Here is an 18,986-nt window from a genome sequence, read left to right as displayed (position 1 = left end):
CCATCTCTCACCGTTCTACATTAGTTATCTTCACCTGTTCACTTTCTCTTCTCTCCACATATTACATCCTTAGTCTTCATTCCTACACCAGTCAATTTTTCGTCTCTTCAGATGATGTAACGTATTATATTTTTATTCACAAGAAGCAGCATCGGGTACAAATCGTTACTGTGCCTTCTTCAAAAGCTATCGCTTTCCTAGCCTACCGTCTTCCCTCCTATTTCAGCTTGTAGTTCACATTTTATTCTGTCTCAAGCCATTTATTTCATGTTTATCTTTCCATCTGCCCTTGTGTTATATTATTTCCACAGATAGAAATGTACGTTGTCTTTTCTCGATAACATACCCCACCAATCCAAAAAGTTACGAGACTGGATTGACAAAAAATAAAGAAAGGTTAAGATGGTGGTTTAATGTTATAGGTGTTTTACAGTCTCTTCGCTTCCCCCTCGTCCCCCCTCCCCCCTTGAGTCCAATGCACTAGTGTAAGAAACCGTCAGAAAACTTCTTCTTCGGGACGTTGCTTAGCTCGAGCGTCACTTTAACTTTGTATGTCTGTTACCTCGTAAAAGGGTTGACGCTTTATGTGAATTTCTGCCTTTTGTCGTTTTGTGGTAATTCGTACCCATAACACCAAGTTTAGTCATTCGTGATGATTTTTTTCTCAGAAAAGAATTGCCCGCGTTTGCCATTTCAATCAAGTCACGGCAGATGTCCACGCATCGTTGTTTTTGTACTGAAATCAAGGTGCCCGGGGCAAACTTTGCAGACACTCTTTCCTCGTCTTCAAAACATTCTGGAGACTATCATATTGCAGTGCCTTGGTTGTTCAGAATTATGATGCAAATGCGATAAGCGGGAAATTCGGGTTCGAGTCCCAGTCCAGCACAAATTTTCATTGTCGTGGTTCCATTGTACAGCTGATGGGCGTTCATATTCGCAACTGCGAATACATTTAATGTATTCTGGAAAATGTCTTGAATAGTTGGTTTTGGGGTGTTGCTCCACTGCGATTTGTGACACAAAGTTCACACACTACCGCAGCACGTCCACTAACTGCCTGATCACAGCTGACTGGGCGAATACAAATATGTTGTTTGAAGTAGGCAGTTGCGAGCTGATGTTGGTTATACGGCAGAAATAATATCAGTCTCAGGACTTTTTGGACGGATGGTGAATATTTCTCTTCCTTTTCAATAATATTGCAGCATAGTGCTCTGTAAATAATCGTTCAGTCCAATAACATTGATACCTGTTAAGTACCACTTTAATTAATATCTCAGTTAAAATATAAATGGGTGTAGGAAGACTAATTAAAGGCAAATTGAACCTATTTTGTCAGTGAATGATATTTTGAGCTTTTCCAGTTTGTATGGTAAAATACATTATATAACAGGAACCACCTCTCTAAAAATTGTAGAAAGCCGAGGAAATGCCTTACGATTCTAGTCTCGATGAAAGGAAACTTCTGATATTCACTTCCCTGAGTAGAGAGGGAGCAATGCTTGTTTAGCAAGCGGCTAACGAGTACAGTGACCAAATATGTCCCAGGAAAATTCAGTCGCCAACGGTGTCGTGGGAGGGTGGATGAACTGGTAGAAGGAAGAGTACCCTCTTGCCATTGAGGTGGGAAACTGTTCCTAAATGTAGAAGAGCCATGAGATGGCCAAAGGCAAAGGATGGAAAATGCAAGATAATTAAAAATGGAAATAAATACAAATCGGAATTAAGTAAGCTCAAAAAAGCCAGGCTGCACTGAACTGTATCAACAGACAAGAAAGAATACAACACACACAGAGGGCCGCAGTGTCGTCTAATAAATCTGGGACATTATAAAAACCAGTAATTTAGAGACAACGCAGAAATAGTACGAAAGGAATTAAATACAACGGAGAAATAGCCAGAGTTGAAAATTTCACTGTTATTTGCTTGACGACTAGTTTCGGGTCGGGACCCTTTCTCAAATCATCCAGACAGTCAAAGTGGTATTTTCCAAAATATAAGAACCATGTTAAGATAACAAACATGTAAGCACAACGAAGTGGAAATGAACAGTTACAAAGCATACAGATAAATTGGAAGAGAAAAGAAAGAAGTGGATTACTACGGACCTGTTGCAGATCACAGAAGAGAGCACACAACCAAAAAACAAATGAAAGAAGAAGAACAGTAGAAATATAAAAGCCTGAGGAACAGGATCAACAGAGACAAGCAAGAGAAAAGTCTTTGATGATACCTACATCTCAGCTGAAGTTAACAAGAAGACAGGACACATAGACAAAGCTTATAACTCAGCAAAACATTTTTTTGGAGATGGAAAAAATAGTAGCAGACAGTTATGGATGAAACTGGCAACATGCTGGATAATACTGACGAAATTTCCAGAAGATGGAAGCATCACGTAGTAAGTGTATAGTGGAGACGAACTGCTTGTAAACGGTATTGAGAAAGGAACAAAGTAGACGCAAACAGCTTGGGTGAATCTATCTTGTAAGATGAATTTGAATTAGCTCTGTACAAACAGAAAAACAGCAAATCTCATGGTGTAGACAATATTCTACCTGATCTTAAATCAAGACGAACTAAAATGATAAATGAGATTTTTAATCTTGTGTACAGTACGCACGAACAGGGAAGGCTATCCATACTTTTGAGAAAAATGTGCCCTCCCCCAAGAAGACAAATGCCACAAAATGCGAAAACTCTAGGGCTATGGACCTTAATTGTTCATGCAGCCAAAATAGTAATCGTAATAGTCCTAAACAACATACAGCTGCAAGCTCAAGCTACACTTCCAGAAACTCAGTCTGGATTGCGAAAAGAACAGGGGAACCATAGAAGCAATATTAACACTAAAATCAGATGTAGATTTAAACTGGAAAGGAATCTAACTACATATATAGCATTCATGGACATAAAAAGAGCTTTAAATAACGAGAAATGAGACAAAATTTATGAACGTAACAAAAAATAAAAACACCTACAGCCGTCCTTATGATTTTATTTTATTTTTTCGCTACCAGTTTCGACGCTTCATTGCGTCATCTTCAGGCTGTCTTGATGCGGAACAGGTTGATACGATCCCCATGCATAACCCATCAGTTGCCAGCATTACTGGATTCGCAGATAATGTGTCAGCACTCCAACCATCAACTGTCATCTCGCCGGAGTGCTGCCTCGTGATGGCTGGGTGTTGTGTGCTGTCCTTAGGTTAGTTAGGTTTAAGTAATTCTAAGTTCTAGGGGACTGATGACCATAGATGTTAAGTCCCATAGTGCTCAGAGCCATTTGAACCATTCTCTGCAGGCATTGGAATGATCAGCAGAAGGAGCATAGAAGTGTGGTATAATTTCAATTTTTGTTGTCTAAGCGAGACGAGATCAGTCAGAACAGGGCTATAGCCTTTGGTTGAGGCAATAAATTTTATTGCACCTAACTCAGCTTCGAAATCTCCTTTGGACATAGAGAAAGGTAAGAGAGGTTGCACCATTGAGTGGAAACTGCATGTTTGTGTGTCAATGTGTGATGTGTGCAAGATAGTACTACTGTTTGAATTTTCTCATTTTGTGAGAACTGAAGGCGATCTGCTTAATTTTTAAAAAACATTCAACAGCCAAGATCGCATAAAATATTTTTTTTAAGACAACTGGTTTCAACAGACTATGCTGTCACCTTCAAGTCTTAAAATCTTTCGTTGTAAAACATATTCGTTTTACGCTGACCACATGCACAAGATATCAAGTGGATAAAAATAGCTTATTTTACAGCAAAAGATTTTAAGACTTGAAGGTAACAGCATAGTCTGTTGAAACCGGTTGTCTTAAATAAAAGAAATTTATTGGATCTTGGCTGTTGAATGGCTTTTTAACAAAAGCACTACTGTGCCTATAGTTGTAGTTTTTCTGTAAATTTTGAAACAATGTGTTCATCTTCTGATGTCAATCATTGCATCGAAGAAGTTTACGGATTTGTTGCTTATCTCCATTGTGAACTGAATATTTTTACGTTAAGCATTCCTATAGATAAAAATATTCTAAGGCTGAGAGTGTATAAATATTTCTTTATTTACAACAATCGGTTTCGGAAGACTTTGCTTTCATCTTCAGGTCTTCAAAACTTTTTGTTATAAAAAGTGTTCATTTTGAGTTGACAACTTGGCGGGAGGTTCCAACTCAAAATGAACACCTTTTATAAGAAATTTGTTTTGAGGTTAAAAATTGGTGTACTGACAGAGACGTATGGGATGGCGCATTATCGTGATGCAGTATCCAGTTATCAGCAATGTTGGCATGGACACAAATAACTCTTTTACGAAGTCTTTCTAAAATTTCTTTGTAGTAATATTGGTTAACTGTTTGTCCACGAGGCACCCACTCTTTATGAACAATTCCCTTCGAATCAAAGAAGCACACAAACATGCATTTCACTTTTGACTTTGACATGCAAGCTTTTTTTGGTCTGGGTGATCCCTCTGAGCACAATTGGGACCTTTGGCGTTTTGTCTATGAATCGTACTGAAAAAACCAACTTTCATCACCAGTAATAACACAGCTCAACAATTCTGGATTGATTTCCGTTTGCTCTACCAGATCGGCTGCCACATTTTTCCGTGTTTCTCGCTGTTGTGGTGTGAGATTTTTGGGGACCATTTTTGCACAATTTTTTTCTCATACCAAGATCTTCAGTTACTATTAGACGAACCGTTTCTCGATTGATGTTCAGTTCTTCTGCAATCATTTTCACAGATAATCTTCGATCAGATCGTACGAGTTCATGCACGCTGGCCAAGTTGACATCCGCCCGTGAGGTTGATGGTCGTCCACTGCAGTCATCTTCAACATTCGTTCTGCCTTCACTAAACATTTTATGCCAACAAAAAACTTGAGCTCTTGACATAACCTCCTCTCCAGTAGCCTTCTGAAGCTTACCTTAAGTTGTCGTCGCGTTTTCACCCAATTTAACGCAAAAAGAAATGGGATACCGTTGCGCAGTATTATGTGGTTCCATTTCCGTGAAGAGAGACACAAACATGTGATAACTTATTACAGCACAACACACAACTGAGCAGTTGCATCGATGTGCCACTTGGACTAAAAGCAGCTTATAGACAAAGGTCAAAGATATTGTGCTTACACAAGCCTGCAGGGTTGCCACATCTTGCAAAGAAAATCAGTCTCATTACTTTATTGTCGCACCTCGTATACAGTGTGTTTCAAAATGACGTGTTAAAAATTTGGGGGCAGGTTCCTTACACAAAAACAAGAAAAAAATGTCCAGGAAACGTGGGCTTTAAAACGCTTACCTTAAGAGCTATGAGCACTCGTTCTTCCTTGGTACTGTGACACACTCATCACTTCTACTTTCCATATTTTGGGAGGAGGTAGTACCGACCAAAACAAGAAAAAATGTTCAGCTGTAAAATGCATTATCATGGAGCTGTGAGCACTTGTTCAGTAGAAGAAATGTGTTTCACAGTACCGAAGATGAACAAGTGCTCATAGCTCGTAAGGTAAGCGTTTTAAAGCCCATGTTTCCTGGATACGTTTTTCTTGTTGCAGTGCAAGGAACTTGTCCCCAAATTATTAAAACGTCATCTGTAACACCCTGTAGTTCCAATTAGCAACCGTGGCTGTTTTGCTGGTATGTAATTTATCAATTTAACAGTAACCTTCTTAAAATCTACGATTGCAGTAGGGTATAAAACAGGAGTTTTGTACTTAATTTGGTATGTAGCATACCTTTGTAGATCTAATAATGATAACTAACTAATACATAACTGTCCTTTAAATAAAATGTGTAGCAGCAAACTTTACAATAGATTAGTAGCAATGTAACATTTCCCCCCTTTAGAGTTAAAATGAATACTAATGGAATCAGTCGTATGTTTACTATAGTAAATTAATCAGGCATTCATTTACAGCAAAGGAAAAAAGACTTTTTGTACATAGCGGAAATATGTATACAACTACCTCACTTCTGACGAATGGCATAAAGCTTACAGTAACCATAAGCTACTGAACGCTGGAAGTCCTCACCCGAAGGCAGCAATATATTAGCCGAAAGCCACATAAACAGGTTGTCATAGCAGGATACTGGGAGACCACAAACAACAAGAAAGTCCGCCACACACGTGTTTGGTGAAATAACAAGCGCGTTCATCGTGTTTTACAAGCGACGAACTGTTTCAACAGCACACATACGGCATGACCATTGTAAATCTAAACATTATAAGGTAACATCGCTGTCTCTTCAATATTGTCCACTTTGTTCTTTATCAACAGTGAGATATAATAATAAGACAGATAAAGAAAGTATTGTCTACGTATACGACGTAAAACAATTATTCGTAATGTTTGTACCCTTGAACAAGTGCACGTATTCCGAGTTCAGTAGAGGATCCAATTCATATGAATGCTAATGATCTGTATTGAAATTCTAAATATTAGTACAGGCACTGCAGTTTCTTTACCTTGTCTCTCCGCGGCACGCAGTACTAATACACTACTGGCCATTAAACTTGCTACACCACGAAGATGACGTGCTACAGACGCGAAATTTAACCGACAGGAAGAAGATGCTGTGATATGCAAATGATCAGCTTTTCAGAGCATACACACAAGGTTGGCGCCGGTGGCGACACCTACAACGAGCTGACATGAGGACAGTTTCTAACCGATTTCTCGTACACAAACAGCAGTTGACCGGCGTTGCCTGGTGAGACGTTGTTGTGATGCCTCGTGTAAGGAGGAGAAATGCGTGCCATCACGTTTCCGACGTTGATAAAGGTCGGATTGTAGCCTATCGCGATTGCGGTTTATCGTATCGCGACATTGCTGCTCGCTTTGATCGAGATCCAATGACTGTTAGCAGAATATGGAATCGGTGGGTTCAGGAGGGTAATACGCAAAGCCGTGCTAGATCCCAACGGCCTCGTATCACTACCAGTCGACATGACAGTTATCTTATCCGCGTCTCGATCCCTGAGGCAACAACCATCTGCACGAACAGTTCGACGATGTTTGCAGCAGCATGGACTGTCAGCTCGGAGACCATGGCTGCTGTTACCCTTGACACTGCATCACGGACAGGAGCGCCTGCGATGGTGTACTCAACGACGAACCTGGGTGCACGAATGGCAAAACCTCATTTTCTCGGATGAATCCAGGATATGTTTACAGCATCATGATGTTCGCATCCGTGTTTGGCGACATCGTGGTGAACGCTCATTGGAAGCGTATATTCGTCATCGTCATACTGGCGTATCACCCGGCGTGATGGTATGGGGTACCAATGGTTACACGTCTCGGTCACCTCTTGTTCGCATTGACGGCTCTTTGAACAGTGGACGTTACAGTTCAGATGTGTTACGACCCGTGGCTCTACCCTTCATTCGATCCCTGCGAAACCCTACATTTCAGCAGGATAATTCACGACCGCATGTTGCAGGTCCTGTGCGGGCCTTTCTGGATACAGAAAATGTTCAACTGCTGCTCTGGCCAGCACATTCTCCAGATCTCTCACCAATTGAAAACGTCTGGTTAAAGGTGGCCGAGCAACTGGCTCGTCACAATACGCCAGTCACTACTCTTGATGAACTGTGGTATCGTGTTGAAGCTGCATGGGCAGCTGTACCTGTACACGCCGTCCAAGCTCTGTTTGACTCAATGCCCAAGCGTTATTACAGCCAGAGGTGATTGTCCTGGGTACTGATTTCTCAGGATCTATGCACCCAAATTGCGTGAAAATGTAATCACATGTCAGTTCTAGTATAATATATTTGTCCAATGAATACGCCTTTATCATCTGCATTTCTTCTTGGTGTAGCAATTTTAATGGCCAGTAGTGTAGGTAGTTCTGTGCTGATGCAAAAAACCACACTGCCTGACAAACAAATGTGGGAAGAAGAAAACGAAATGAAATCTTACGAACTGAGAGAGTATTTGATGTTATTTCAGTGATTACAAACTCGAGGCAAATTTACGAAGAACTTGGCACTAAGAGTCCAGTTAGCAACATGACAGACATTTCATCCCCTCCGGCCTGGATGCATGCGCTGATTCCGTTGGGAAGAGTGTCGTATAGCTACTACAACCTCTCCTCAGGCAGGCTGGCCCACACCTGTTGTAACTGGGTTGTTGATATCCTGGATACTGACACTAGGACGAAGTTGACCTCCGAGCTGGTCCCATACATGCACAGTCTGGGACATATGTGGGACTCTTGCTGGACAGGGGAGTATCTCAACATCAAGCCGAATGTTCATAGAGACGCCTGACTTCTGGTGAAGAGCATGGTCCCACCCCACACTCGGAACGCAGGAAGTCGGAGACGTACGTTTGTGACGTCCGAGTTCCCTCAGTCACTATCAGCCGTGACCCGATGGCTGCCCCAGGACTAACACCGCTGGATCTCTCCAAAACAGGTCTCTCGATTGAGCTAAGCAAATCAAGATCGATTTACTGAAACAAGTCCAGAAACTGATAAAAGTGTCTTGCTACCGTGAACTAGCTACCTACGAGGACATCCAAGAAACGTACACTACGCAACTCCTTTGAGCATTTGCGTGCTAAGTGATTGAGGCTGTGCGTGGCACAGCCGAGGGACACGGGATGGGCGCTCGGCCAGCACTGGCAACAATGACCCTGGAAACGCAAGCGGAGTCTGGGCATGCCGATTCTATATAAGAAAAGAAAACGGGACCTACAGAAAACAGTGGAAACTACGAAGTTCTCCAACCGAATTCCGTGCTGAATGAGACAAACGTCGTGCAAACGGACAGTATCGCGCAGTTTGAGGCACCACGTCACAGACTGCGCGGCCCCTCCCGTCGGAGGTTCGAGTCCCTCCCTCGGGCATAGGTGTGTGTGTTGTCCTTAGCGTAAGTTAGCTTAAGTAGTGTGTAAGTATAAGGACCGATGACCTCAGCAGTGTGGTCCCTTAGGAATTCACACACTATTGAACATTTGAAACGGACAGTAATGTTCCTGAAAACCGTTTTGTAACACCACGCAAGTTCCAGCAGCTGGAACTGTGACTCGCAAAACGATACACAAATCACGTCGAATCGAAGTGAAGGACAAAGAAGGAACTCACGACATATCACAAGGAAAAAAAGACCTGACAAGTTTGAGTTGGACTCGCGCTCTGAGGCTTCCGTATAAACTTAATTACGTATACGGATAGTTCTTCGTTAGGTTTTGATGAGTGAGTTTGTATCAAAATATGTTACACAAATCACCTGTCTTTTGACTGCATCGACTCAAAAGCATAGATCTTTTACACGAACACGGGACCGTAGATCTTAGTATTCGATATAAATTTAAACTTTATATCTCTACCTACTCCTGAGAAAAAGCGGTCTTCGCAGGCGGACGGACTGGTGGACAACAAAGTGATCCTATGACCATTCCGTTTCTACCGACTGAGGTATGGAACCTTGAAAAAGAGACATCTCCAACAATTCCAACACCAGTCTGTTCAAGGAAGACAACGGAAGCAACCCCTCTCTTACCCCAACTGAAAGAACAGACATCATAGAAGACCCGGTAACCAACGGTCTCATTCCAAGAAGGTGGAGATGAACATAAAACTTAGGTTCACTGGAAGTTGAGGAGGAAAAAAAATCAGACTTCAACAAACAATTGATCACTTCAAATGTCAATTGATACTGGAAATTATGTCCGCCCCGAAAGCTGAGTGGTCAGCGTGACGGATTGCCGTCCTACGGGCCCGGGTTCGATTTCCGGCTGGCTCGGGGATTTTCTCCGCTCAGGGACTGGCTGTTGTGCTGTCTTCATCATCATTTAATCCCCATCCTTCGCGCAGGTCGCCCAATGTGGCGTCGAATGTAATAAGACCTGCACCAAGGTGGCCGGACCTGCCCCGCAAGGGACCTCGCGGCCAATGACGCCAAACGCTCATTTCCATACTGGAAATGATGAAGACAACTTTCATGGAATCAATTCTGTGTCACTGGAATAAACAGTGGAAATTAAATTCCGTTGCTGGCTTTCAGGAAGAAATCATTCAAGTTCCTTAGATGTCATACTTTAATTAAATTTTGAATGTCACTGTCGGTAACTTGTCAACTATGTGATCAATAAAATAGGATGCGACTCAGTTCATGAATACAAATATACTGGATTTTAATCCAAGGCAATACTTAAAAATATTATTTCATAGGCAAGGAATGGGTTACTACAGTAATAAAATTGATGCAGGATATACATTATGCTAGTAAAATATCAAACTAAGATGAAAATCACGTGTTAATTACATCAGTGTATGTCATCTGTGTAAAGAAGGCTACCAGAGTCCATGAACAAGGTACACTGCACATTTTACATTTTCTTTTACCTCTGATTAAACGACTTTATGTAGGTGATTTGACACTTGTTTAATTCACGTCAGTTCAACAGTATATATTAGGGGCTTCAAAAGAAGAAGCAGTTTCATTTATTTACATTCATTATTTCTTATCTGAAGAACGTAATAATATAATGCAGAATCAGGTATATTATATTATTTATTTTATTTTTTCATTTAAGAACACAAACAAAAAGAACACCTTTTTTGAAGATCTGGTTATTTTAAGAAGAAGAATTTATTTTCATAATAGCATTTATTTAATTGGAGAACTAATCACTTATTTCCTCAAGAAGTGATAACGTTTTTGTGAAGAAGCAAGTATTTGCGGTTATCACGGTTTTTCTATCTGATTAGCAACCAGAAACGAATTCGCACTGAATAAGAGGAAAAATAATTATGTGCGCAATTCGGGCGCGCACTGTAGATTTTCCGTGAAAACTTCAGGATGAAATGATTACAAATGATTCGTATTATTATGTAATCTGGTTATCAATCCCGTTAATACATTGCTTCCACAAAGTAGTCTAATGCTGAAAGAATAGATAAATCACAAGCTGTACCACGTAAACCTGATGGGCCAGCTAGGTAATCGCTCTACGCCGTTTTTCCATCTCGTTTTCGCCACTGCCGTAGCTCCCTTATTCGCTCACCACTCGACTGTTTGTGTGACCTGAAGTTGAAAAATACAATAACAATTTTCGTTAGTAGACGGCCGCTGTTTTCACGTTGTTTCTTTTCCATGACATTCTCTCCGTCGTTCATGCGTTCTCCAGCAGCCTGGGTTCTGCGTTACGAACCCTTGGCTTGCATTAACTCTCCTTGTTGCGGCTTTGTGCATCCGTCAAACAAAATCCCACGGAAACACCCTGTGATCGGCACTTTCACGTTTGACTGCCACATACTTCTGGCCAAGGGAAAGTTCTTTCTATCGCGGCCACGTTACCATCGATTCTTGTTCTTGATATACTGCAGTTGTTCTGCCCTGCGACTGTCGTTCTCCAGGGACAGACGTTCCTGTGTCCAAGTGTACGGCCTAAGACGTTAGAGCTTATAGAGGTCTGCCAAGCCACCGGACGATCAATAAACGTTTTAGCAACTGAAGCGATTATTCATCAATTCAATAAGCAGTTTCGGAGCAGCTGCGCTCTCCAAAAATGGATAACTACTTTCTAGAAAGATCTCTTCATGTAGTGGTAATATGCCTTCCTTTCGCACGAATTTTGGTAGGAGACTGTGTCTGTATCTGTATAGATAATCTTATCACATGCAAATACAATCACTCGCAAATCAGATCACTTCATTCTCATGTTTGCCACCAAAAAAACACATTTGTGTTACAAAAGCACAGTATTTGCTACAGACTGCTCGAAAACTTGTCTCAGCATACAGCATAGGGCGAGCTGTGGACTATACAGAGGGTGGATATTACTGGTTTCAGCATTAGATAGAATAAACGAAAAGACGGAAAAAACTTTAGCAAAAGTTTTACATTGAAACAGTTTGACTGTAATGATTAATATTATTAGAAACGTGTTACGTTTCTCGAATTCGTCGGTGGCGTTTGATCGCAGTCAGCTTCATCTTAAGGCTTTCTACGTAGGCCACTTATCTTGAATGGAAAATATTTGTTGACAGTGCAAAGTATTTCGTTTAGTGTAAATGTTACCGATTTCAGTTTAATGTATGCTCAGACGTTTTCCTAATTATCATTACCACCTGTACACAGGCGTCTGCAATCTGGAGTACAGAATCCATTATCGAAAGTATACTCCGTCCAATTAGCAATCGCATGTTGAGTACTTCTCTTTAGGCTGGGAAGTCTTTTCAGAAACTATTCTGGTGGTTGAAGGAAGAACATGAATTAGGCTGCCTGTAATTTCCCTGCATTAATGCAAGTAACATAGGGAAACTACAGGAAATCGAATCTAATTCACGCGTAAATCGTTCTCCCGTTCTTCTCTTATCAGCTCCGTACCCCTGTTACCTGGATATTAACGAGAAGTTAAACTCTACCCTTCTTTTTTTCGTCTGCTGTTAAACAATTCTTACTAAACACGCTGTTGGGTAAATCATCCTTAAGAGCTATTTGAAGTACATCCTCACGCTGTGAACAGTTTTATTGTTTTGGAGATTAGTATAAACCACGCCAGAATCAAAATACGATAAACACCGGATGTATCAAGAACGTCCAAAGCGAAGATTTTTTTTCTTCTGTTCCGGTTTTCCTATAGTCCATGTCTCACCACAATACAATGCAGTGCTCCAAGCATACATTCTCAGAAGTTTCTTCCTCAAATTAAGACCCGTGCTTGACACAAGTAGATTTCTCTTGGCCAGGAATGCACTGCTTTTTATGTTCTCCTTGATCCGTCCGTCTTGGGTTATTTTGCTGCCTAGGCAGCAGAATTCCTTAACTTCGTGATCACCAATTATTATGATGTTAAGTGTCTCGCTGTTCTCATTTCTGCTACTCCTCATTACTTTCGTCTTTCTTCGATTGGGTCTTAATCCTTATTCTGTACTCTTTAGACTGTTCATTCCATTCAACAAGTCCTGTAATTTTTCTTCGCTTCCACTCAGGAAAGCACTGTCATCAGCGAATCTTAACATTGATAACACTTTAAATTTTAATCCCCACTCTTGAACTTTCATTTCCGTCATTGAAGATATATAAGTATAATTAATCTCTCCTGAAATGTTATGACACTCCACAAGAATGTGATACGTTTTGTCCTGTTTTTTCTGGGTATATAACACACAGTACGCCCCTGAAAATGGCTGCCTAGCCTGGAAATTGGATTTGCTCAATAAATGTTGAATTACAGTAACGATTGTAAATATTCAACGTATCTGCCATGTGTGATAGAGCAATAAATACAAGAATGAAAAACAGTAAAAAGTAAAACACTGTACGACAGTGGTAAGACCAGAACGTTTATATGCATGTGAACGCTTAACAATGGACTATACTCTGGGCAGAATAGAGGTACTTACAAGGCACATTGTTAGAAAATAAATGAATGCAATATAAAGTACAGATTATTGGAAAATGAGAATTAATAAGAAGATCTATCAAAATTTACAGAAAATATCAGAAGTTATGGCAAAGCGAACACTTATGTTTTTTAGATACGTGTACCTAATAAATGAAGACAGACTAACGAAAAAATATTCTGTATTTCTGGAAACAGGAGTCGAGAATAACATAGATTAGATAAATACGAAAATAAATAGAAAGAAACAATGTCAAAGACTCTGAAGTAACAGAAAAAAACTTTATAAGAACAAAATACCAGATTCAGAGGGCTTTCAGAGTAGAAAACAACAAGAAATCAGAAACGACATGAACAGAATAAAGTAAAAGAGATCTTGAGGTAAAGATGCAGGGGTACTGTAAAAATCAGAAACAATGAAAATTGCAGTTGCTTTGTAATCGCAATTGGTCCATACGAAATAACGTGTCAGTATAAAATTGTTTAACAACCGGATCCTGGGAGAGAGCATGTCATGTCTTAGGCAGATAAACGGAAAACCCTACCATGACTTGCTGACGAAGCTGGCGTTCACTTAGTTAAGACACAGCGTAGTCTTGTTGGAGATGACCTTTGAAGAGTATCGGAGAAAAATTAATAAAGAGTTCGTAGATGGTAGTGTGCAGTAATCTTGACTATGGAATTATACATATTTCCGTTAGACTTCAAAGTGGTATCAGACGAACTCCTGTAGTCGACAGTTAACCAGAACATTCTTAGCTCTCCAGGCTGTACGTTGCAGACAGGATCCAGAGTCATCTGTAACCGTCACCGCGGCCTGTGACCTCGAGATAGCTGCCCATAACGTCGCTCCTTATCTGTTCCCCTCAGCAAATATAACTGCTGCACCTGCGCTTTCCCCAAGAGTTGTGGGTTGCACGACGCTTTCAAACCGGAGTAGCGGACGAGAGAACCAGAGAACCAGTCACCTTTCATTCACTCAAATTGATTTGTGTCCAGGGAACGTTCGCATTCTGTGTGGACGCCTGTTTCCCGATTAATTTGCGTACTTCAGATTGAAATATTTATATTTATTGAATCAAAAAGCAACTATGTGGTTCAACATTAATTTTTTATCTCCTTAAACTATTCAATAATTTCTTTTCTCTCTAATACATTCTTTCAATCTCTCCATCCCCTGTAGATCTAATAGGCATATAACGTTATACTGCATTGGTGGGTTTGGTTTTTTTGTCTATCATAGCTATCTGTTCGTGATAACTCACTCACACAGGAATGCAGTCCGACAGCAGAAACAGTAGGAAAAGGAAGAGAACATTGACTTTGGAGGGGGAAGGAGAGAAATATGAGGTGAGGAGGGGGGGGGGAGGGGGGGAGTTAGGAATGAAACTGGAAGCGACTACGTATACTTTTGCAAGGTTTTGCAAGGAGCACAATTTACGCATCATTGCCTGACATTTGGTTTAAGAATCATGGAAGAAGGTTGCGTAAGTGGAAAAGACCTAGAGACCCTGCAGACAATTACGTAATGCCAAGATAGAAACTTCGAAACCAGATTTTGAAGTGCATATACCAGAGCACTTAGCAAATTCCTTAGCACCTCTCACCTGGGATATTCAATTAAAGTAACAGATAGTGGAAATTGAAGCACTTCTGAAAACCAGCTAAGGTGGTGTTTTACAAACATCTTTTAGTATTAAAAGCTGTGGCAGCACAGTGCCGAACATCCATAAAATTGTTCACATGGCTCTGAGCACTATGGGACTTAACTTCTGAGGTCATCAGTCCCTTATAACTTAGAACTACTTAAACCTAACTAACCTATGGACATCACGCACATCCATGCCCGAGGCAGGATTCGAACCTGCGACCGTAGCGGTCGGGCGGTTCCAGACTGTAGCGTCTAGAACCGCTCGACCACCCCGGCCGGCCATAAAATTGTATTTTCATTTAATGTGACGTTTTGGCTACTACCATCATCAGATCGAAACTCAGATGCCATCAACCAAGATTCATTGTAACAGTGAATGGAAATATATCATATGATCTAGACGGCTTTATTGACGAGAATTCGCAATCATCGCAGACTCATTTAGGGTATTAGTTTCCTGTACTAAAAAGATTTTCGTGTTTACATGCACTTGTTATTTCATATCGGTGTAGCTACAGTAGGTGTATTTGTTTAATTAAAGAATTCATTTTGGGACACGTTTGTTGAGATTACATGATACAGTACGAGAAGTTAGAGTCTCAAACTGTACAGATACGCCATGAAACGGAGGGCTACATATGTTTTTTGCAGTACTCGAGCCGACATCTATAAACAGTAGTCGCTTACTGGATTCATACAACAGCCATGCTCGAACTAGTTTTTAGATATTGACAAATTACACTTATTAAGGATGTTGTGGTGGTTAACGATGTATTTAGGTACCGATTATTGCGTAAGCATTATCTAAGGATGGTTTTTAGCCAACTGAAACCAGTTAACATATACTCGTTATTATTTATTACATTATACGGCAACCAAGACCATTAAATTTTGTAATGAATAACACAGATCGTTGTCTCTTGCTCATTTTTTGACGTCATGGGCTTTAACATTCCTTATTTTCTCTAACATCACGTCACGAGTGCCTGTCCTCCATCGATTCATCCTGTGTCTAGGTACTTCAGCATTTCCTCCGGACTTCTCTGTGACATCCCGGCCATGGCACCATGATATGTCTACCGGTCACTACCTGCAAGAAGCACTCATTGCAAGCTCGTTTCTGGTAGCAAGTCACTGGCAAATGGGAGCTCATTAACGCTCTAATTATCTTTTAAAAAGGAGGTTCACCGTAAATCTGTATTACATAGTAGCAAATAGCTAACAGTGTGTTACGAACAGCGCAAGTGAAATTTTCCCCTTTTCTCCAGTAGGAGTAGGAAAGGGTGTGCCAAGTAACACCATACAGTATTCGGTTACATAATCAGTGCCAAATCCAGACTGAATGAATATTCGTCATCCAACCAGCAGTAAGGGTAAAAGTGGGAACAATCTCAGGGATAAAGAGATTCGTTTGGTTGACTGATATGTCGGGGAACTTCGCACGATCTTAAGATAAATATGATAATGCTGGCTGGCTTCTCGGCAATTTCACTTATAAAATCTTCTCAGATTATCACCATAGTAACAGCGTTTTCTCCTTTTTTCCTGCAGCGCTTGCCATGGCACTTTTTGTGTCTGTACTAAAAACCGCTACTCTTCAACTGCTTTCTGTCTACTATCTCCTATATGGGACTATATTAGTGGGCGACAGCACCCAGATATATGGACAAAATAACAATGTAAATACGTAAAACTGCAGCCACTCACTTGTTTGAAATAGTTACTCATTATACCATGAACCGGTTTTCGAACCTTTTCAGGCTCATCTTCGGATAGTCTTCTGGAAGTTACATATCTATTTCAAGCATAAAGCTGAATGCTGTATCCATCTATCTGCTTTCATTGTGATGACAGTTGGTACCACATCACACTCTTTTACACAACATGTATGCAGATACACTGTGATAGAGAAACTTTGCCAGTATCCAACACGTGCTATACGAGGGTTGTATAGAACTTTGCCAGTATCCTCCATGTGCTATACAAGTGTTGTACAGCACAATATGGATGCTGGCAAAGTTTCGCTATCACAGTGTAAATGCATACATATTTTGTAAAAGTATGTGGTATGGTACTATGGTACCAACTGGCCATCACAATGGGAGCAGACAGATGGATTAAAAAAAATGCCCATACTGCCGCGAACTGGCACTCAGCATTATGCTTGAAATACATATGTAACTTCCGGAAAACAATCTGAATATGAGACTGAAAAGGTTCGGAAATCGGTTCATGGAATAATAATAACTATTTCAAAAAAATGACTGGTTGCAATTTTATGTATTTACACCGAATAAACGGTCACGAGCTCTAAAGTACCCGTAATGGATAAGCTTAGTCAAAACAACAATTCCGTTTCATATGACTTCTCAGTATTATTACTAAACTATTTTTTTTTTGAAAAAAAGGCTCGACTATACCCCGCCACCAGCAGTAGTGGCTGAATGTTTGAGAATGATCAAGCGAGGTGGCTCAATGCTTAGCACGCTGGACTAGCGTTCGGGAGGATGACGGTTCAGATCCGCGTCCGGTCATCCACATCTAGGTTTTCCGTATTTTCTGTTTTCCGCTTCAGCAAACGCCGAGATGATTCCTTCGAAAGGGGCCACCTGTTTGTCCCGAAATTAACAATCATGACCCAATTTGTCCCGAATTAGACATTCATTTCACCTGTATCGGTATATTTTATTATTAGTTTTAGTAATGGTGGGAAATTGTTTGACACGATGGTACGACAAATTGTCGAAACCGTTATCAAACTGTTTCTACTGTGCAAACACGTGTTGGGCGCAGCTCGAACAGCTAATGGGCACTCAAGAGACCACGGCAACTGGGAAAAAGTCCCAGTCGAACGCATTCGCGCGGTCGAAACGGTTCTAACCGTAACTCGAACAAAAGAAGGAAGAAATCTGCATATTTTCTGATAGCCATGGAAGAGGCAGAGGAGGTTTTATGGCAAACATGCAGACGAAATACAATGTAACTCGAACAGACGAACAATAATATACGCTCTCGTTGACTTTGGCGTCGCCAACGCAGTGTATGCTGGTCTCTAGAATACTACCATTTGTCACCTGTGTGCGCCATATTATATCAGATGGAATTTTTGTGTTACGTCGTGTTTGGTATATTACGTTTGATAAGTTTAGTTGTTTTTCCTCGTCAATAACAATAACAATACTTCTTCGCAAGAATGAGTTCAAAGAAGCGCAAGTGCTCCTTCAATGAACAAATGCAGGAAGAATTTCGATTCAGCAGTGACATTAGTTCAAAAAAATGGTTCAAATGGCTCTGAGCACTATGGGACTTAACATCTATGGTCATCAGTCCCCTAGAACTTAGAACTACTTAAACCTAACTAACCTAAGGACATCACACACATCCATGCCCGAGGCAGGATTCGAACCTGCGACCGTAGCGGTCACGCGGTTCCAGACTGAAGTGCCTAGAACCGCACGGCTACACCGGCCGGCAGTGACATTAGTTCTTCGGACTCAAAAGGAAAAGTGAGGTGCAACACATGTGGTTCTAGTTTCTCACTAAGTCACAGTGGACGTGGTGATATACAACTACATTTAAAAAGTGACAAACATAAAAGAGCAGTGTCTGCAGCAGCGTCTAGTGCAACATTAAAGTCATTTTTTTTTTACATCAGAGAAACTTTGGGGTCAGGAGGAGAGGTTAATTGCAACTGAGAGCGTTTTTGCGCATCGTACAATTCAGCACAATCATACAGACTTGATAAAGAAAATTCACAGCACTGATAAATACAGTTGCCCTGATCACACTCATTCATCTTAGAAGGTATTAATAAAATGTAAATGTGCTTTTCTTTGTAATAAATTTAATTGATATTTTGTATTTATTACATTTAATTGAAACCTTCTTCTCATATAATAAATAAATATAGCCTATTTTGCAAAATTTTTAATGGGTCCCGGATTTGGGCCTAGGAAATATGTTAATGTCCCGAA

Source organism: Schistocerca americana, chromosome 2 (genome assembly GCF_021461395.2).
Source record: "Schistocerca americana isolate TAMUIC-IGC-003095 chromosome 2, iqSchAmer2.1, whole genome shotgun sequence".
Classification (NCBI taxonomy): domain Eukaryota; kingdom Metazoa; phylum Arthropoda; class Insecta; order Orthoptera; family Acrididae; genus Schistocerca; species Schistocerca americana.
Note: the sequence above shows the minus strand (reverse complement) of the source record.